The sequence below is a fragment of the Hypanus sabinus genome, chromosome 6, assembly GCF_030144855.1.
Source record: "Hypanus sabinus isolate sHypSab1 chromosome 6, sHypSab1.hap1, whole genome shotgun sequence".
NCBI classification, from domain to species: Eukaryota; Metazoa; Chordata; class Chondrichthyes; order Myliobatiformes; family Dasyatidae; genus Hypanus; species Hypanus sabinus.
Window position 1 is genome coordinate 137598888 of NC_082711.1, and position 23221 is coordinate 137622108.

The window sequence follows — 23221 nt, forward strand, 5'->3', positions numbered from 1 at the left end:
TAGTAAATTAAGTCACCAGTAGCTTGACATTAATTTAAAATCATTTCCTAAAATAATACACAAATGATAGTTTACAATATATTTACCCAGCATCAGTTATATCTACCTTTACTTTAATCCAAACATGCCTTGTTCTCATTGCTACCTTCAGGAGGGAGATACAGAAGCCTAAAGGCAGACCCTCATTGATTCAGGAACAGCTTCTTCCCCTCTGCCATCCGATTTCTGAATGGACATTGAACCCATGAACTCAGCCTCACTACTTCTTAATTTTTATTTTGATCTTACTTATTTAATTTAACTATATATGCATACCTTAAAATAATTCAAAAATTTTTTTGATTATGTATTGCGCTGTACTGCTGCTGCAAAGTTAATGAATTTCACATCATACGCCGGTGATATTAAGCCTGATTCTGAATGCAATTCTTTTTCATAACCACACACTGTGCTAAGGTTTGATCCATAGCTAGTCAGTGCAATGAAGAACTTAGGAATTACACTATATAGTTACTATTTTGCCACAAACATTTTATATTGTGGTTTGATTGAGGGGTGATGTCAGGCATTAACAAGTGAAATAATAGTAATATTTTTCAAGGTTAGAAGAAGTATTATAAATGTATACTAACTTAAAACATATAGTAACTACATCAGCAAAGGGTTGTTCAAAACTATTGTGAAAGATGTTAAAGGAAAAGCTTTAATGATGAGCTGTAGTCATTATTTTCCAGACCTCTCTTGAATTAGAAATTGTCCTTCATTGGAAGCTTCCTATGTTATTCCATTACTTTTATCACATTGAGAAAGAAAGTTATTGACTTCAAAGGTTCATTTAATGTCTGAGAATGTATACAGTATACTACTTGACATTCATACCCTTCACAGACATCCACAAAACAAGAAACCCCACAGAATGAATGTTAGAAACATCGAAGCCCCAAAGCCCCCCTCCTCACTGATATTATTGAAATATCGAACAAATATGGAATCTGCAACCAGAGAATGAGTAAGTGAATACTTGAACAAACAGGGGTAGTGTGGATTTGTAAGAGGTAAATAGATTAGAGTACATCCAACTACTCTAGCTGAATTTAATGAGAAGGCTGCTACTGTAGTGTCTGTGGATTAAAAACAGAAAGTGCTGGAAACATTCAGCAGTTCAGGCAGGCAGCATCTGTAGCAAGAGAAACAGTGAATATTTTGGGGTTGCATCCCTTCCTCAGAACCAAGCAAAAGAGGAGCTAGTTGGTATTGGCTGTTGACACATTGGGAAATGTGAAAGGTGGAACAAAAGAAACTTTTCCTGATAGAGTGAAATAATGGGCTAGTTAACATTAGATTAAACTTATTTTACAGTGTAATGCTTTGCTGTGTAATTTGGTCTGTGTAATGTTAAATAGTCTAATTACACAAAAAAATGTGACTAGCAAGGAAACAAACATTTGTAGATTTCCTAAATCTGCAGTTCTGATATTTACATTTACGAATGCATAAGGACAATGTTAATATAGATTTTTAGAAATGGCTAGAATAAATTCTAAGATTCTTAAAGAAAAACAAAAGTATGTCAAATTAGAAGCAATCTATAACATGATATTGAATCAGGAGACAGGAGACATAAGTTAGAGATAATTGGAAGGCATGTCCTCTAATTGGTGAATGTGATTTGTAAAGACCTTTACTTGCTGCCTTGGTTCTTCAATAACTTATATGAAGGAAGTGAGAAAGAGGCTGACAATTATTTACTCAACAGACCAGCAGATCATGAAACTATGGAGCAAGAAGGGAAAAGAAACAAACATTCTTCTTAAATTAGCACATTACCCTAGATTCAATACTGGAATGGAGATTATATTAGGAAAAAAACACAAGTCATATGAATCTGCACCTTTCCTTTTCTCTCCCTATCTCATGCATCTTCCTACAAAGTTCAAGAGCACCTATATTCAGACAAAATGTCCAGTTTAAGGTATAGGCAAGAGAGAGAAAGACAAGCCAATAGAAAAAATGCAAGTGTGGAAAATTTGAAATAAAAATTAAAACTAAAACTACTGGAAATCCTGAAGGGCCAGGCAACATCTGTGGGGATAGAGAAACAGTGTAATCTTGCAAATCAATGACTTTCCATGAATTGGAAATAGTTTTTATGTTGCAAGGAGAGTGCAGAGGTGTGAATAAAAGAGATGGTCTCTGATAGATTGTGGACCAAGAGAGACTGATGTAGTTTGGGGTGGCATCCGAAAAAAAAAGATGCCTGGTGGAGAGGAAAATTGGAAAATTACATACTGAAAAGGTTGATTATCTTAAGTCAACAAATTTAATGTTAGGTCAGAGTTGGAATGGGGTGGAGTGACAGGCAATGAAACTGTCAGATCACACATGTGGATTGAACACAAGATGTTCCCCAAAGCAGAGGAGACCATGTTGTGAGCACCGAACGCAGTGCATTAAATTGGAATAGGTATGGATGAACAGTTGCTTCATCTGGAAGATGTATTTGGGTTACTGGACCATGGGGAGAAAAGTGATAAAAGTGCAGGTATTGCATCTCCTGCGGTGCTATGTAAAGACTCCCTTATAAAAGGGAACTGGGTATCGGAGAATATCAAAGAACAGAACAGGCATTGGACTGGGAGCAGGTTGTGCAATTGTTTGCAATTAATGTTATTCTTATCTGTAAGCACAGTCCTGAGAAAAGAAAGAAGCTAGTTGCTGAAAAATCCACAAATATGAGTTGTCTGATTAGACTCTTAAGCAGTAATATATATATAAATATATATATATAAAGTTTATTACTAACTTTGAAAAATAAAAGTTTAATCAATCTACTTTCTGTTTTTCATTAGAAGGTTATGAACCAGAATCAGAACCATATTTATTATCACAGAGTACGTCATGAAATTTGTTGTTTTGCATTAGTAGTAAAATGCAATACATAAAAACTCTGTTGCAATAGAAAATATAAAAACTAAATAAGCAGTGCACAAAGGGAGCAAAATAGAATTTTTCATTGTTCACAAATCCAACGCTTGATTGCTAGTAATAAGAATACTACTGACATCTTACATCAGGAGGTGTGCCAATTTACATGTTCTGAATAAAAAACTGGAAAGAACAGTTAGAAAATATCTAGGAAGCACCAAAACAGAAGACTTAATACCTGAAAATGAAATCATGTCCAAATTAGCCACTGTCAGTAACTAACCAGCCTATGAAAATCTGTTCAAGCAGGAAATCTGTGATCCTTCTGCTACATGTGATCATTTCCATGATACTCTGACTGTGCATGAACCCTAACATAAAGCTAGAAAAGCAAAAGATTTGATGTACACTACTATTGGAAATTACTCACGTGTTAAGAGCAGGAGTTGACCATTCAACCTTTCAGACCTGGTCTGACTGAAAACTTAATGCTATGTCCTGTCAGTCTGGGGTAACCTTTCAACCCTTACATCACAACCTATCTCTGCTTCCTTTCTCCTTTGAAAGAGAAAGATCCAAAGACTCACAAGACTAAGAGAAAACAAAACTGCCACATCTATGCCTTAAATCAAGGGTTCTGAATATTTTTATGCATAGACCACAACCATCAGCTGAGGATTTTGTGCACCCCAGATTGCGAATCCTTGCCTTAAATCTACAATCCCTTTTTTTTAAACAGTGACCCCGAGTTCTATATTCTCCCACAAATGATGCTCTCACCATCTAAATTTTCGCCATCAGTTGAGATCTTTTGTGTTTCAATCTGGTCCGCTCCTACCCTTCTAACTTCCAGCACAAGCGAGCCTAGATACAAACTGCCAGTTCCAGTTATCAGTTTAGTACTTACTTTCAAATCTACTTCCAACATTTCAATATCCCTCTTTTGTTAAGAAGATCCCTTTTGTATTTAATTCCTTGGGCAATAAATTGACATTTTTCCTAATTATTTGCTGTAACTTTCTTTAAGGCACTTGGAGACCCAGAACCCTCTGCATCTCAGAGCTTTGCAATTTCTCATCAAACAGATGATATACCTTCGAATTATCACACCCTACTCCATTTGGCAGATCTTTGCCCATTCACTTAAGCCAAACTTTCTCCTTTAGTCTCTATATTTTCTACTCACAGCTTACCTTCCTACCTATCATTATAACATCTGCAAACTGAGCAGCTGTGTTTGTTGCCTTTATCCTAGTTATTTATACAACCATTTTTTACATCTTAAAACTAGAAAAAGACCCAGATATTCTGTTTTATTGTTAGCCAGGCAACATTCCATCCATGCCAACATGTTATTTCTCAGATGATGAGCTTTTATATTCTACAATAACATTAGATCTTAACAAATGTCTTCTAGAAACCTAACTACATCCCAGTTCTCTTTGTCTAATAAAAACATGTTACATCTTCAAAGAACTTCAACAAATTGGTCAAAAATGATTTCTCTTTCACAAAACCATACAGTCCTTAACTTTCATGTATTTTCCAAATTCTGCACAATAATATCTTTAATAATAACTTGTAATATTTCCATGTGACAGCTGTTAACTGGTGGGTAGTTTTCTGCCATCTGTCTCCCCCTCTTTTTGAATAAAGGAGTGTATTTGCTATTTTTCAATCTAATTCAACCTTACCCAAATCTATAGAACTTAGATAAATAAAAGCCAACACAGAAACTATTCTAAATGCCAGGTTTTTAAGATCCTACTTTGAAGTCCATCAGAAATTTATGTATGTTTCATTTTCTGAACACTGGACCAATACCAATATGTCAGTCAAGCAACAAATAATTCACTGGAGCATAGGAACCATTCTTAGAGGCAATGTGGCGATGAAAACAATTCTCAGAGAATTGACTTTATTTCTTACATCTTTCACATACATGAGTAAAAATCTTTACATTACGTCCTATGTGAATGGGCAATGTATAATAATTTGTAATAAATAGTATGTACAACAGGACAGTCAATATAGCTTAGAAATACAATTGTGAATTAATGATGGCCTGGTGGAAGAAGCTGTCCCTAGAACCTGTTAGTCCTGGCTTTAATGCTGTGGTGCTGTTTCTCAGATGGTAGCAGATGGAACTGTTTTGTGGTTGGGTGACTTGGGTCCCCAATGATCCTTTGGACCTTTTTTTTATACACCTGTTGCTATAAATGTCCTGAATAGTGGGAACTTCACATCCACAGAAGCGCTGGGCTGTCCGCACCACTCTCTGCAGAGCCCTGGTACAGCCAGTCAGGATGCTCTCAATTGTGTCCCAGTAGAAAGAAGCTGTGTGGTGAAGGAAATGACAATGGCTTAGAAACGGTACAACTACCAAATACTTTTACTAATACCTCAATACAACGTTCAATGTAATGAAAGAGAAAATTAGTTAGGTTGGAGAAGAGTTAGGAAACCAGATTCAAGTTTTGGATAGGACTTCAACTGACAGTGTGGGTAAAGCCTACTAAGAGGGGTAACTGTGGCATTAAGCTCAATGGTTTCAACAGCCAGGGTATAAGGCATATCTTTAAATTCAGCCCCTCACTTACCTTTGCCTTTGTGATTTATTCAAATACATATCACCCAGCACAATGAGATGCAATATCTCTTTTAAGATGGCAGTTATTGTTTGCATGATGTTTTCTCTCTCTCTCTCTCTCTCTCTCTCCACATTAAGGTGTCTGATTGTCTTTTTAATGGGTTCTTTAAGGTTTCATTGTTTCATGGTTGTCTGCTAGGAGGCAAATCTCAAGGTTGTATAATATATACTTACTTTGATAATAAATGTACTTTGAATTTTAAGGTTATTATAGATGCACAGTGGAGAGTATCCTGACTGGTTATATCATGGCCTGGTATGGAAACACCAATGCCTACAAACAGAAAAGCTTACAAAATGTAGCAGATGCCGCCCAGTCCATCACTGGAAAAACACTCTCCACAGTTGAGCAATGTACAAGAAACACTGCCACAAAAAAGCAGTATCCATTATCAAGGACTCCCACCATCCAGGTCATTGGGAAGAAGGTACAGGGCCCTTAGGTCCCACATCACCAGGTTTATGTACAATATTATTTATTACTTATTTAATTATGACCCTTCATCTATTCATCTCCTGAACCAATGTGGATAACTTCACTCACTCTAACAATGAACTGATTCCACAACCTATGTACTTACTTTCGAGTACTCTACAAATCATGTTCTCAATATTATTACTTATTTAGTTTTTATTATTATTTGTTTTTTTCTCATTTGCAGAGTTTGTCTTCTTTTATCCATTGGTTGTCTGTGTTTGCTTCTGTGTGGTTTCTCATTGATTCCATTGTATTTCTTTGTATCTACTGTGAATGCTCACAAGAAGATGAATCTCAGGGTGGTACATGGTGACATCTACATACTTTGATAATAAATTTACTTTGAGCATTCAACTCTTTAAACTTTGAAGTGCAAGAATTTTAGTTCCAGTCATGATAGTTATATTTTTAGTAAATTGATAAACATCCTATTTGACTTTAAAAAGTACTATTAGTTACAAACATGCATGTTTCTGTTACATTTATTTGATTGGGGGTGGCGGAGAGGCAAGTTGGATATTGTACGGAAATCTACACCCATTAACCTATAATTAAATACTACCACCAAGTTGAAGGTAACATTTCTTTGCATTGAATTGTATTCATAACATTTTAAACTATCACTCATATCAAGAACCAATTATTATTTAGTCTGAATGTGCATTGATGTCTTCTATCAGACAATGTAAAGAATACAATGAGCAAAAATACTATTTCTACTACAAATCCCAGTGGCTGAGCTAAGCTGAGTTGTCCTTTTGACCTGCTCCCTCTCGTCTCTCAGCTGGTGGTCTATGCATTTTGACAGAATTCTTTATTTCAAAAATGAACCAAATGCCTAGTTTTCCATCTAATATTTCCTCAGCTGCCCCAGCAATTCTTTCTCTTTAGTACTTTTCCATTAATTGACTGTGATAAGGTGGTATGTGGAGGATTACTCCACGGGAGTTCCCTCTGAGGTTTGCTCATTCACACATTCTTCTCTCATCCTTTCTCTGATGCCAGCCAGCATATAGTTCTTCATCTTTTATTTCCCTGAAGTACGGAACGAGCACAATTTCTTGATAGGTATTCATTCCCCCCATCATTGGCAAGGTGATAATAGTGTATACAATCACCAAAACAGGCTGTACTTACTTGACCAGCCCGCTCCAACAGCACCTTCCAAACTTGTGACCTCTAACACCAAGAAGGGCAAGGGCAGTAGGTATGTAGGTGTCTTGCCCTCTAAGTCACACACCATTCTGACTTGAAAATATATTGCTGAATCTATTGCGCTAATTTCTAAAGCTCTCTGCAGAATGCCAGGGAGATAAATCACACTGACCCTTAGAACAGCAGTTGGGAGGAGTAATTAATTCCAGCATTGCCAGTGATATCTAGATCCTGAAAGAGGAATAAATAACAGAAAATAAACCTAAAATAAATTCTCGCCACATTGCCTTTAAATCCTCCCAGGTTCTACCAGTCACTTATTTAATGGAAACAACACATGGCCAAGCAACCTACTAACTTGCATGGCTTTGAGATTCTTTGAGACACTGGAGCACTGACAGGAAACACATAGAGTTACAGAAAATGCAAGCTCCACACAGATGGCACTGGAGGTCAGTGTGGGACCCAGTTCCTGGAACTCTGGGCAGCATCTTCACAACTGTGCAACAGCAAAATGGCCTTATAAAATTTAATAAAGTCTACATAGGGTTTCTGAAGCACTGTATTAAATGCTTGGGCCAATCAGCCCTTGGACTTGGCCTTAGTGTTTGTCTTTACTTCTCCTATGTGATAGTGAAAATGAACATTCAGGGTGATTGACAATGCACTCAAACTTCTTGAAAGTTTTTGGCACAGTAGTCATCCAATCAAGTGGAGAGTATTTATATTTTGCAGATGGTAAGAAGGTTTTGTGATGTCACCAGGTAGTCACTCATATGATTGATTCAGATTGTCATTAGGTTAGTAACAGGTTGCATTACTTGGAGCAGTATTGAGGGCTGATAGTGATGTGAGATGATGAGAACTTTTACAAAACGGTATCTAGTTTCTTACTGTATCACTCCTAGCATTCCCCTTAAGGAAGACGTCTCCCATTGCCACTTTAGAGCAGACTTGAGAGCCTTTCTAATCTCTGCAAGCAGACAGCCTATTTCCTCTCTCCCAGCTTGTCTATCAAAACATTTACATTCAGACTGGAAAATCAAGGTGCATGCTCTCACCTGTGCTCCACAGTGGCTTCAAAATCTTGTGAAATGATTTATAAAGCATTTAGATACAAAGAGAATCCCTCTGAGATTTAGGCATGATTCAGTTATCAGTAATTTGTTTTATCTAGCAGCATATCAAACAATTGTATTTTATAAATAAGCAGTAAGCAACAGGACTTGATCATATATGCTGGATGCTCCAGTCCAGTGGGAGCAAATTAAATGGGTAAAAGTTAATCATGCATCATGATCATAACCAGCATTTCCCAATTTCTCTCTAAGACCCACTCATCATAGATATTGTCTATTTATTCTATCAGTTCCACTTCATAACTTGAAAACATTGATTGATTACAGAATATCTTTCAAAATTCCAGCGCATTAGAACTATTATTCTAATAAATTCCTGCACCATTCTTCCCATGCACAACACTTAGAAGTACACAAAATTCTCCAGACATGTTGAAGGAGAGCTTCATATAGATTAAGTTTAAAATCTACTTCCTAGAAACCAGTGTATAAAATCACCAACCTTCGATAATATTATGTACCTGTCTTTGATAATTAAACTATATGTGCATATGGATTCTGAAATATCTTTGGATTAACTGTTTCTAGCTTTTCATCCTTATGTCCCATGTGGAGGATCTTATATTTAACATACAACTCCATTTTCTACTGGTTTGCCTTTTAACCTAATCTATTAATATCAATATAATTTAATGTATCCATCTACACTATATCTGTGAATTGCAGAAAAACTTGAAGCTATCGATGTCTATTCCTTTGTCTACACTGTTAATAAAGACAGTAAATAGTTGAGGCCATAATATAGATCTTTGTATACATCATGAATCACACCCTGCTTATCTATCTATTTACTTACTTATTTGTTTATTTATTTATTAATTGATTGATATACAGCGCAGAATAGGCCCTTTCAGCCATGCTGCCCAGCAATCTCCTGATTCAATCCAAGCCTAATTATGGGCCAATTTACAATGACCAACTAACTTACCAACTGGTATGTCTTTGGACTGTGTTTGGAGACCAGAACACCCAGAGGAAACCCATGTGGTCACAGGGAGAATGCGATTCCATTCTAATTTGAATGGAAGTCTGTTATCCCTACTTTCTGTCTGGTGAGTTGGTGAATTTCCAGGCCAAGCTAATGAACTTCCTTCAATTTCAATAGCTTCAGTTTTAGGTAAACTTATTCTGAAGGCTTCAGTAAGTCCATTTCATTCTCTGTCTACTACTTGGATTATCTATTCAATCTTTTTTTTAGATAGGATTTATCATTTGTAAATCCATTCTGAACCTATGACCAGATGAAAATTTCCAACTGTTTAGTCATTCTTCCCTTGATCTATTTCCTGACAATAGAGGTTGGGCTACTTGGTGAAATATCATGCATGATGTACTTATCCAAAGGACTTTTGACTCTCATCTGTCTAATAACAAGTATTCACCTAACTCTGGACCAAGGAAAATCTAGACACCTAAAGAGGAACAACATTATTCCTAAGCAGGTATTGGATGTTTTTTGTGTCTTTTCTGTCTTTCCTGAGATTTACATGATTCTGTGGTGTGCAGAAGCTTCTGGGGAAATAGGAAACCTAGCACTAATGTGTAAGAATTTTTAAATGGTATCCTTCCGAGTATATAACACTTTTCATTACTTTGGTTTATTTCAAACGGTTTTATAGTCAAATATTCCTGACATGTAATCACAGTTATTTCAGAACAAATTCTTCATGACTGTACTCAACATTAGGCTTGATTTCTGTTTATTTCTCTGAAATGGGATTTGAACTCACAACCTACCGGTACTGCATTAAGTACTTAATTAGTAGCTGAAACAACCAGTATGCAAACAGAATTACAGATAGAAACATAGAAAACCTACAGCACAATACAAGCCCTTCAGCCCACAAAGTTGTGCTGAACATGTCCCTACCTTAGAAATTACTGGGCTTACCCATAGCCCTCTATTCTTCTAAGCTCCATGTGCCTATCCAAAAGTCTCTTAAAAGACCCTATCGTATCCACCTCCACCACCATTGCCAGCAGCCCATTCCACGCACTCACCACTCTCTGCGTAAAAAACTTACCCCTGACATCTCCTCTGTACCTACTCCCCAGCACCTTAAACCTGGGTCCTCTTGTGGCAACCATTTCATCCCTGGGAAAAAGCCTTTGACTATCCACACAATCATCTTATACACCTCTATCAGGTCATCTCTCATCCTCCATCGCTCCAAGGAGAAAAGGCTGAGTTCACTCAACCTATTGGCATAAGGCATGCTCCCCAATCCAGGCAACGTCCTTGTAAATATTCTCTGCAGCCTTTCTATGGCTTCCATATCCTTTCTGTAGTGAGGCGACCAGAACTGAGCACAGTACTCCAAGTGGGGTCTGACCAGGGTCCTATATAGCTGCAACATTACCTCTCGGCTCCTTAATTCAATTCCACGATTGATGAAGGCCAATACACCATATGCCTTCTTAACCACAGAGTCAACCTGTGCAGCAGCTTTGAGCGTCTTATGGACTCGGACCCTAAGATCCCTCTGATCCTCCACACTGCCAAGAGTCTTACCATTAATACTATATTCTGCCATCATATTTTACCTAGCAAAATGACCCACCTCACACTTATCTAGGTTAAACTCCATCTGTCACTTCAAAGCCAGTTTTTCATCCTATTGATGTTATGCTGTAACCTCTGACAGTCCTCCACACTATCCACAGCAGCCCCAACATTTGTGTCATCAGCAAACTTACTAGCCCATCCCTCCATTTCCTCAACCAGGTCATTTATAAAAATCACTAACAGTAAGGGTCCCAGATCAGATCCCTGAGGCACACCACTGGTCACCGACCTCCATGCAGAATATGACCCGTCTACAACCACTCTTTGTCTTGTGTGGGCAAGCCGGTTCTGGATTCACAAAGCAATGTCCCCTTGGATCCCATGCCTCCTTACTCTCTCAATAAGCCTTGCACAGAGTACCTTATCAAATGCCTTGCTGAAATCCATATAAACTATATCTACTGCTCTTCCTTCATCAATGTGTTTAGACCCATCCTCAAAAACTTCAGTCAGGCTCGTAAGGCACGACCTGCCCTTGACAAAGCTATGCTGACTATTCCTACTCATATTATACCTCTCCAAATGTTCATAAGTCCTGCCTCTCAGGATCTTCTCCATCAACCTACCAGCCACTGAGTTAAGACTCACTGGTCTATAGTTTCCTGGGCTATCTCTCCCTCCCTTTCTTGAATAAAGGAACAACATCCACAACCCTCCAATTCTCCGGAACCTCTCCCGTCCCCATTGATGATGCAAGGATCATCGCCAGAAGCTCAGCAATCTCCTCCCTTGCCTCCCACAGTAGACTGGGGAACATCTCATCCAGTCCCGGCGACTTATCCAACTCGATGCTTTCCAAAAGCTCCAGCGTATCCTCTTTCTTAATATCTACATGCTCAAGCTTTTCAGTCTGCTGCAAGTCATCCCTACAATCACCAAGGTCCTTTTCTATAGTGAATACTGAGGTAAAGTATTCATTAAGTACCTGTGCTATTACCTCCGGACGCATACACACTTTCCCACTGTCACACTTGATAGGTCCTATTCTTTCTCGTCTTATCCTCATGCTCTTCACATACTTGTAGAATGCTTCGGGGTTTTCCTTAGTCCTTGCTGGCTTTCTCATGGCCCCTTCTGGCTCTCCTAATTTCCTTCTTAAGCTTCATTCTTAAGATGTCATCCTCAAAGTATGGTTCACCCTTATTCATTTAAGATTCCCTTGAAGAAGTTAAAAATAAACATTTTACAACAGTCATCAACAAATGTTTTGTTACATTTAAGAGAAAAAAATATTCACTGTGATTTTGAATGTATCTAATCACCACAGGAATGACAGAAAACAGGAGGAAAGCAGCATTTTGTATTTCTTCAAAATTCTTGAATTTTGTCATGCTAGCTTCTGTCTTCTGTCATGTTTTTGCCATGATGCTCAAACTGTGGGAGTATGTCCAAGGTAATAGTTATAAGCTGACTCAGAGTAGCTAAAAATGTGCGGTACGGATACATTACTCCCACATTCCTTCAACTTTCAGGATCTACAATTAAAATTAAACTAGTTGATTTCTCATTGCATTGTTCACGGACAAATATATACTGTAAATGCACCATTGTCTCTCTGTCTCCCACTCTCTTTCTATATTGTTGTATTTGCCTTCCCACTCACCTTTCTCCTTTTTTATTTGGTTATAATGGAGACATTGACAAAGCATCAGAAGGGGCATTACACCACAATTTGCCTAGCAGATTATTAGAGCCTTTCTTTTATTTCTCAATATCAGGGCATCATAGGAAAATCAACATTTATTGCCAAACCCACAGTCTTTCCAGTTAAGACATTCCAACAGCGTTGTTAGGAAATTCCAGGAATTAGTTCCAGCAATAATCAGGAACCAATCACCATTCCAAGTCAAGATGGTGTGGGGGAATCGGCATGTGGTAGAGTTCCTATGTTCTTTAAGACCATGAACTTCATAGGGTGGGGGCTATTGTTCAACTATAACAGCAGTACTTTTTAATATAGCGTGGCCACCATGCATCAAGTATGGTCAGGATGGTGAATTATATGTCAATCAAGAAGGCTGCTTTGCCCTGGACAGTGCTATGAATCTTGGATGCTGTTGGAGCTGCACTCATCCAAGCAAACAACCCATCAAACACTTTGAAGGGAGTGGAAAGGCTCTGTGATGGCAGAAGTAAAACACTTATCACAAAATGTCTAACCTCTGACTATTCCTATCGCTGGAGTAATTATATGGTTACATACAGATATCTGAAGATTTATCCTGGGCCCACCATATTGATGCAATAACAAAGAATTACAGTGAATTAGGAGTTTGAGGAAACTTGGTATGTCACCAAAGACTAGCATATTTCTACAGATTACCATGGAGAGCATTCTAACTGGTTGCATCACTATCTGGTATGGAGGACAGCACCAGACTGGAAAAAGCTGCAGAAAGTTGCAAACAAAGCCAGCTCCATCATGAGCACTAGCCTCACCAGCATCTGGGGCATCTTCAAAAGGCAATGAATCAAAAAAGCTGCATCCATCATCAATAATGCCCATCATCCATCACCCAGAACATGCCCACTTCTCATTACTACCATCAGGGAGGAGCTACAAGAGCCTGAAGCCACACATTCAACATTTTAGAACAGCTTCTTCCTCTCCGCCATTAGATTTCTGAACAGACGATGAACCCATGTACACTATCTCGTTATTTTTTTTTACTTTTTTTGCTCTTATTTTGCACTACTTATTTAATTTTCTGAATTTAATTTTACTTGTATATTTTCTTATTGTAAATTGTAGTTTTTTATTATTATGTATTACACTGTACTGCTGCTGCAAAACAAAAAAGTCACAAAATATACTTATGACACTGAACCTGATTTTGGTCCAGTTGAGGTTCTGTATAATGTGGGACTTTGTGATGACAATGCTGTTGAATTCCAAGTGAGTTATACTCTATTCTGTTGGAAATGGTTATGAATTTTATGTGTCTGAGTGGTGTCTGAGCATGCTGCATACAGACAGGGTCTGCCCCCTTTACTAAGGAGCTGTGAATAGAATGGAAAGTCATTAAGTTCATCAACACACATTTTCACTTCTGACCTCATGATGGAAAGAAGATCACTGATGAAGCAGTTAAGGCACTGCCCAAACCTGAAATAAATAGTACAAGTTTATAAGACATTGGTTGACTCAGTCTAACCATTTCAACTAATCTCTAGTCCCTAGGTTCTTAGGAGTTTAGTGTAAAATTAATTTGTTCCCCCATCTCTGAAGAGTGGAGGGTGAGTTGTAGACAAGAACCAGAGATCTTCTTGGTGTCCGCTTCGACACCGAGCAAAATTCATGCTGAGTGCATGGATGATGGTTTGGGTCAAAGAAACCTGAAAGATTACTTGTGAGGCTAAATGCAAAATTTCTATTGTTGCAATATTTGCGGATCAAAGTAAGGGGATGGTTTTGGTCATCACTTACTAATACGGTTAATGTCTTTGCAATTAATCTCCTGAAAGTACAAAACAAAGAAAACATCTTATTAAATTCAAGCATGGGATGTGGGTAAGCTCGTAAAGCCACCAATTATTGCCCATCTCTAGTTGTCCATGAAAAAGTGTTTTCTATGATAACGACATTCCCGCTATGTTGAAGGATTGTGATATCCAGGATTTGGACCCCATACATAATAAAGAAAGAAAGGTATATTTTCAAGTCAGCACAGTGTGCATATTAACAATGACACTTTAAGTTGTTTCTCCTGTCCCTAGTGTGTTCTGTCATGATGCTAGAAAGATAGGAGTATGCCAAAGGCAATAGACATAAACTAACAGAAATGTACAATTATGGTGTTTACTCCTATATACCTTCAAACTCTAGGATGTGGTCTCCCATTGTATTGCTCATGGACCTGCCCATCCTTTTCTAGTGGTCATAGTCTTGGATTTGAGAAGCTATATCAAAGGAAAATTCCCACCATTTATTTAGTAGCTGCTCCGTACTAGTTCCATAATGCACCAGTGTCAGACGAGAGGTGCTTGGGATGTCTACTAAGTTTCCTTTGTTCTAGATAGCAACATCTTATGTGTTGTTGGAACTACTGTATGCAGGTAACTACAGAACACCTGATCACAATTCTGACTTTGCCTTGTAGAATGGGAAAGATTTTGGGTATTTGAAGGGTGAGGCATTCTCTTCAAGACACCTGTACTCTGACCTGTCCTTGAAACAGCATTTACGTGGTAATTCTATTAGGGATCATTCTGGAGTTATAAAATTATGGGTAGCATAATTATGGATTAACTAAAACAAGAACCAATCTTCAGGATATAAAACTGTACACTTTTTAACTTCCAACTGATATTTTGTTGCTAATTAAACCAACTTATTGGCTATGGGACATTCTCTATCCCATTGAAACTACATAGGCAATGACTAGAAGAATTTTCCTACAATTAGCACATTGTTAACCTCCACTGCTTAAGATGGAGGTAAACGTTCAGTAGTGAAATGTTTTGTCACTTAACTTTCTGGTTAGTTGTATATTTATGGAGGCTTCAACATTGTACCAAAAGGGGAATATTTTCTGCAACACACACTGATGCACCATCAATAACTCACTCTGAGACGTAAAGGCGAGATATCAGCTTTTATTGACTGGAAGAAGGAACAAGCAGTGAGTGACCACCATACTACATCCTGGAGACTGAGAGCCCGGGCTCAGGCCTTGATCGCCTTTACACAGGGAGGAGCCACAGGAGCCTCAGGAGTCAGCAGGGGCATGTCCAGACAGGTATATGTAGTTCACCACACACACACAAAGTGTTGGAGGAACTGCAGATCAGGCAGCATCGATGAAGAGGAATAGAGTTGACATTTCAGAACAAGACCCTTTATCAGGACTGGAAAGGAAGGGGGAAGAGACTAGAAGCCAGAATAAGGAGGAGGAGGCAGGAGAAGGAGTACAAACTGGAAGATGATAGGTGAAACCAATGAGTGAGAAGGTATGTGGGTGGGGGAAGGGTTTGAAGTAAGAAGCTGGGAGGTAGTAGGTGGAAAAGGTAAAGAACTGAAGAAGGAGGAGTCACTTAGAGGAGGAGAATGGACCACAGGAGACAGAAAGAGGAGGAGCATCAGAACGAGGTGATAGACAGGTGAGAAGGGAAGGATGGGGGAGAAAGAATGGGAAACAGAAAAGGAAAGAAGGGGTGGGGGAAAAATGACCAGAAGTTGTAGCCATTGATGTTCATGCCATCCAATTGGAGGCTAACCAAACATAATATGAGGTATTCCTCCTCCAACTTGAGAGTGGCCTCAGTGTGGCAGCAGAGGAGGAGTGGACCAACATGTCAGAGTGGGAATGGGGAATGGTTGGCTACGGGAAATCCTCCGTGTTGTGGAGAAGTTAAAGGTGCTCAAAATGTGTTCCCCCAAACTATGTTGGGTCTCACGGGTGTAGAGGAAGCTCTATAGTGACTAGTGGGTATTATTTACACCAATTTCCATTCATTCCCCTGGCAGATAAGGATCAGGACACATATGCTCTGTAGATCCAGCTTGGTGAACATCTGGGCCCTGGGGAGTTTTTCAAATATGCTGTCCATCGGGGGGGGGGGGGGCGGGTGGGAGGTGGAGTTTAGAGGTTCTAAGTGGTGATTTTGTTGAGTCCATGGTAGTCAATGCAGGAATGAAGAACCCTATCTTTGTTCTTGACAAAGAAGAATCCTGCACAGCTGGGGACTGGAATGATCAAATGAAGCCATGATGTAGTGCTTTGGTGGTGTAGTCATTCATGGCTTGGGTCTCAGAAGGGGTGATGGTGAACAAACAACCACAGGGATGTGTGGTGCCCAGGAAGAGGTCGATCGCACTGTTATGTTGTCTGTGAAGCAATAGGGTGCCAGGTTTCCTTCTACTGAAGATGAAGGGCCAAGTTGTGGTATTCCTGCAAGAGTTTGGTGAGTTTGAGGGTTTCCACTATCCCCAGGGTGAAGTTAACTAAGGTGGCAGGCAGGTGGGTCCCTAACTCAGCAGTGAATCGGATGACCAGGCAAAGCAAGGGTCATGAGTGGAAAGAAAGGGGTAAACCAAGATGAAAGGAGAGGAGGAATTAGGTGGACTCGCAGTGCTCATGTGCACCGGCCATGTGTGCACTCTGACCATCCCAGACCCCAAGGGATGTCCGTCAATGGCTATGATGCAGAAGGGGTGAGAGTTAGGCTTTATAGGGAGTCCAAGGTGCGTACACAGATAGACCAGAAAACTGCAGCAGAATCCACCAGAGTCTTCTGTGTGCATAGATCTATTAGGCTGTGGAGGAGGACAGAAAGAGTGAGTTGGACTACGGCGCTGAAACGAGGAGCCAAGGGAAGCTTACCGGATAGAAGGCCTCTCGTCTCTACCTGGTGTTGCTGTATGATGTGTAGGTGATCAGCTACCCTGCAGTGAGCACACAAGTTGTTTCTCCACCGACTCTCACACTCTTGAGAGGTTAAGAGAGCTCGCCCTAACTGCAGGGGTTCTGGTGGCTGATGAGGGTCCTGCTGCCTGAAAATCATTCTGGGAATGGAACTTGAGTTCTAGCTGTTGATCTAGAGAGTCATTCCATGAGATCCCTGTCAATATGGAGGGACAGTGTAATGAGGTTTTCGAGGTCAGAGGGGATCTTCCAGGTAGACACCTCATCTACAAATTTGCTGATGACACAACCATTGTTGGTAGAACCTCAGGTGGTGACGAGAAGGTGTACAGGAGTGAGATATGCTAACTAGTGGAATGGTGCCACAGCAACAACCTGGACATCAATGATAGTAAGGCGAAAGAGCTGATTGTGGACTTCAGGAAGGGTAAGACAAAGGAACACATACCAATCCTCATAGAGGGATCAGAAGTGGAGAGAGTGAGCAGCTTCAAGTTCTTGGGTGTCAAGATCTCTGAGGATCTAACCTGGTCCCAACATATTGATGTAGTCATAAAGAAGGCAGGACAATAGCTATACTTTATTAGGAGTTTGAAGCAATTTGGCATGTCAATAAATACACTCAAAATCTTCTACAGTTATACTGTGGAGAGCATTCTGACAGGCTGCCATCACTGTCTGGTATGGAGGGGCTACTGCACAGGACTGAAAGAAGCTGCAGAAGGTCGTTAATCTAGTCATCTCCATCTTGGGCACTAGCCAACGAAGTACCCAGGACATCTTTAGGAAGCACTGTCTCAGAAAGACAGCGTCCATTATTAAAGACCTCCAGCACCCAGGGCATGCACTTTTCTCACTGTTACATTCAGGTACAAGATAAAAAAGCCTGAAGGCACATGATCAGTGATTCAGGAACAACTTCTTCTCCTTTACCATCCCATTCCTAAATGGACTTTGAAGCTTTTTTAAAAAATATACAGTATTTCTGTTTTAGTACATTTTAAAATAATCTATTCAAAATACGTAATTGGTTTACTTGTTTATTCATTATTATGTTTTATTTTATTTATTATTTTTTTCTCCCTCTGCTAGATTATGTACTGCATTGAACTGCTGCTGCTAAGTTAACAAATCTCATATCACATGCCGATGATAATAAACCTGATTCCGATTCTGATTCAAGTGCACCAGGAACTGTGACAGCAATGGACCATCAGTTCCACTGCATTCCAGCTGCACTCAAACACAAGGGTCCTGATTTCCATGGTATAATCCAGCACTTAGTTTGAGCCTAAACACAGATGAAGTATCTGATCTGCTGCCTCCCTTCCACTTCCCGGATGGTTGAAAACCTGGCGCATTTCAGCATTGAATTCCTCATATTATTGCAGATGGTGGTTTTATTGTCCCAACTAGTGGCAGCCCAAGTCAGAATTCACCCAGGAGGGAGGGGGGGGGGGGGAAGAGAGAGAGAGAGAGCGAGCAAGAGAGAGAGATGACAAAGGCAATGTTGGCTCGGTCCATTTAACACCGGAATTCAGGGCTCCAAGGGAGGAGGTTGACTGGCACATGGTTGTTATTATGAGTCAGAAAGTTAGTTGATAGTAGTGAGCAGATGGCCAATGATTTCCTACTGTTTCTGGACCATGTGCACATGCCTACAGATGCTTTTCTTTAGGCGTGCAAACTCTGCTGGGCCAATTACTGTTAGGAAATATAGAGGAGGCTTGACTCAAACACAAATCAACAGAAACAACTTAGTAGAGAGCGATCACTTTAATAATAAACTGCAAAATAACAAGCCATGATAGGTAACAAAACATAAGAGGACAGATACTTAACACAAAGCAACATGGTAATTGGCTAGGAACTACTGGCCAATTCAATGAATGGACAAGGACTGTAGAGGAAAGTTTGTTTTAAATAGGCTGCTGGTGATGCATTGGAAATGAGTGGCAGGTGACTCCTGTTAACTGGGCAGTGATTGGGAGGGGCCCGACAATTGCTTTTGCTTTCTTTACCACTAACTCAAGCAGTAGGTTAACCTTTAGGGAATCCTGCATGAGGACTCTCAAGTCTCTTTGCATCTCTGATTTCTGAATTTGCTCCCCATTTAGAAAATAGGATGTGTTTTAGTCCTTCTACAAAGGTACATGGCCACACATTTCCTACACTACATTCCATCTGCCACATCTAATCTGACTAAGTCCTTCTGCAGACTCCCTGCTTCCTCAAAACAACCTGTCCCTCCACCTATCTTGTGTTGTTCACAAATTTGGCCACAATGCCATCAATTCTGTCATCCAGACAATTGACATTACATGAAAATAAGCAGCTCCAACACTGATTCCTACAGAATTACTAATCACCAGCAGCCAACCTATTGTTCCCATTTTTTGTTTCCTGCCAGTCAGCCAATCTCTATACACACTAGTATCTTTCCTGTAATACCATGGGCTCTTATCTTGTTTGGCAGCCTCAAGTGCAGCACTTTTGTAAAGGTATTCTGAAAATCCAAGTAGACAACATCCACTGACCTTTATCTATCCTGACTGTTAGTTCCTCAAAAGATTTAACAGATTCATCTGCCAAGATTGTCACTTGCTGACTTAGGTCTATTTTATCTTGTGCCTTCAAGTCCCTTGAAAACTCATCCTTAATAATGGACTCCAACATCTTGCCAACAACTGAAGACAGGCTAACTGGCCTATAATTTCCTGTTTTTTACCTCCCTCCTTTCTTAAAGAGTGGAGTGACATTATCTCTTCCAACCCCATTTCAAAGAAGGTAATTCATAAAATGGCTGAAGCCAGTTGCCCCGAGAAACTCCTACAATGAAGACCTGGGGCTAGGATGACCAACTTCCAACTGCACAACCGTTTTCCTTTATACAAGATACTACTGGAAGTCATTGCAGTTTTTCTCTTTGATGCCAATGAATTTCAGCTTTATCAGGGCTTTTTTGAGGCCACACTTTGTTAAATCTTGATATCAGGAGTAGATATTTGCACCTCACCACTGGAATTCAACTCTTTGGTCAATGTTTGGATGAATGCTTTGATGAAGAACTGAGTGGTTCTGGCAAAATCAGCAGGTTATTGGTGAGTATATGCTATTCAGCAATACTGCTGATGACTTTGCTAATGACTGACAATAGACTGATTTGATTGCAATTGGCTAGATTGCATTCATCTTGATTTTTGTGAACTAGGTAATTTTTCACATTGTCAAACAGATGCCAGCATTGTACTTACTAGAACAACTTGTCTAGAGGTGCAGCTAGTGCTTGAATCCTGGTCTTCAGATGAGATTGCATGAGGGTCTGGAGTCAAAGGGCCACTTCTTCCCATCTATACACCACTGTGCTACCAGAGTGACAGGACATAACTAAAAACTATGATGGAGGCTTCTGCCATATTGTCACTTGGGTATGTGTCAGGCTGTTGCTTGATTACTTTGTGGACACCTCTCCCAATCTGGGCATCAGTTCCAAGGTATTTTTGAAGAAGTTTTACAAGGTTAGCTGTGCTTGGAGTAATTCTACTGCGTTGAATGCAGGGCCTAGGTTGATGCCAGATGGCTTACATGGTTTTATTCTTTCTATAAATTTGTTGATGATACAACCATTATTGGCAGAATCTCAGATGGAGAAGAGAGGATATACCAGCTAGCTGAGTGGTGTTGCAGCAACAACCTTGCATGCAACATCAGTAAGACCAAAGAGCTGATTGTGGATTTCAGAAAGGGTAGATAAGGGATCACAAGCCAATCCTCATAGAGGGATCAGAAGTGGAGAGAGTGAGCAGCTTCAAGCTCCTGGCTGTCAAGATCTCTGAGGATCTAACCTGCTTCCAAAATAATCATTGCAGCTATAAAGAAGGCAAGGCAGGGGCTATATTTCATTAGGAGTTTCAGGAGATTTGGTTAGTCACCTAAGACACTTGAAAACTTCTACAGATGTACCATGTAGCATTCTGACAGGCTGCATTACTGTCTTGTGTGGGGGGGAGGGGGAAGCTACTGTACAGGATTGAAAGAAGCTACAGAAAGTCGTAAAATTAGTCAGCCCCATCTTGGGTACTAGCATCCATAGTATGCATGACATCTTCAAGGAGTGGTGTCTCAGAATGGCGGTGCCCATCATTGAGGACCCTCATTACCCAGGTAATGCCTTCTTCTCATTGTTACCATCAGAAAGGAGGTACAGAAGCCTGAAGACACACACTTAGCAATTCAGGAACAGCTTCTTCCCCTCTGCCATCTGATTCTTAAATGGACATGGAACCCATTGAACTGCCTCGCTTTCATTATTTGTTTTTGTATTATTTTAATTTAAATATTCAATACACATATATACTTACTGTAAGGGATTTTCTTATTTATTTTTCCAGTATTATCAGGTATTGCATTGTACCGCTGCTGCTAAGTTAACAAATTTCACAACATATGCTGGTGATATTAAACCTGATTCTGATTCTCTGAATGCAGTGATAATGGTAAACTGAATGGTTCACTAAGCTTTTTCCACAGGTCATATAAGAGTTAATCACACTAACCCAGTCTGGAAACAGACATAACCCTGAAGAGGTAAGATTGTAGATTTCTTCCCTTGCAAGACACGAGTTGACCAGATGGATTTTTATAGCAATCGGTGATATTGTTGTCACTGTTCCTCCTGCCTGGGGATTGAGGGAAGTTTACAGACACAGCTTCAGCATCTTTCCATTGCCTTTTGGTGCCTGCTGTAGGTAGATAACGGCTGTATGCTGGTGACATATGTTTTCACACCTATTCAGGGGATGAGCACCAAAAATCTTCAGCTTTTCCACTGCAGCAGACAATAGGTTAGCATTTCTACCAGTTCCTGTCAAACATCACCACCCACTAATTATAAAGTTTCAGAGTAAGATTGTGGAAATGCAGATTCTTTCTCAGGTTTCAGGTTCCACCTCTCAACAAAAGACATTCATAATGAAATGTACCATTGTCTTCAGTGCAGTAGCAGAGCCTCTCGATGATTGCGGCGAAGGGCTTTTGGAGATCAAGGCCTAAAACCTGAGCAGAAACTCATGGTCTACTGAATAGCAGTCACCCCTGCCCTTGTGTATGCTTCAGAAACTTTATCAGAGAGTTTCTGAAATTTATTAGAGGGGGATGTTGTTCATTAAAGCCTAAAGCAGCACACTGACTTGTACTGTATGTTTCAATGAGTAAGTCAACAAGGTTTGGACCCAGCTTTTGAATATGTGATGTTGCACACATCAGCTCACCTGTTAAGGTTAGAAGGACCTTGATTCAGGTCTATAGACACTATGGGTTGCACAGTCCCCCAAAAGTCTTGTAGGTTATCTTCCTTCAGCGGACACTTGTTGGAAGGAGGTGCAGTACTGTGATGAAAAATAGGACAAAATGTTGGGGAAATACTGTAGCCTTGTTTGATACCAGTCTTGACTCAAATTAGCTTTGTTGTGACATATTTGTTAAGATCATGGCTTGCATGCCAACCTAAAACAAATGTAAGATGGAGATGAGTTTCTATAGGTAGCCATATTTGGGGACGCTACTCCATTGTGCCTCCTGCTTGATGAAGCCAGAGGCTGAGCAAAGTCAATAAAGGGTATTTAAAATGGCTGGGCCTGTCTCTTGCAATTTTTTTAAAGCTGGTTTGCAGTGAATACACTTAGTGACTCCGCATCCACAGCTCTCTAGCACAGAGAAACCTCTGAAAGAAAAGCGTCATCACTAATCTAAAATAAGCCACCCCTTAGCAAGTTTAGATTCTGAAACAGGGGTAACAGCCTCACAGCACCTAACCAGTAAAGCTATTCAGAATCATAAATAGTGTAGTACAAAACAAACCTACTCAGTTTTTCTTCAGTAAACAATCCTTTCAGCCCAACATTCATTCCAGTGACTACAGATGGTACAAATCTGAAATATTTT

General features: G+C 39.8%; 1 long non-coding RNA gene across 1 annotated transcript in view; it reads right to left on the minus strand.

Moving 5' to 3' along the window:
* Positions 1 to 4950: 4950 nt before the first annotated feature.
* Positions 4951 to 23221, minus strand: part of LOC132395878 (uncharacterized) — a 36513-nt gene continuing 18242 nt past the window's right edge. The window contains exon 3 of the long non-coding RNA XR_009512774.1: positions 4951 to 5262. This is a non-coding gene — a long non-coding RNA (uncharacterized LOC132395878). The remainder of the gene's footprint in view (positions 5263 to 23221) is intronic.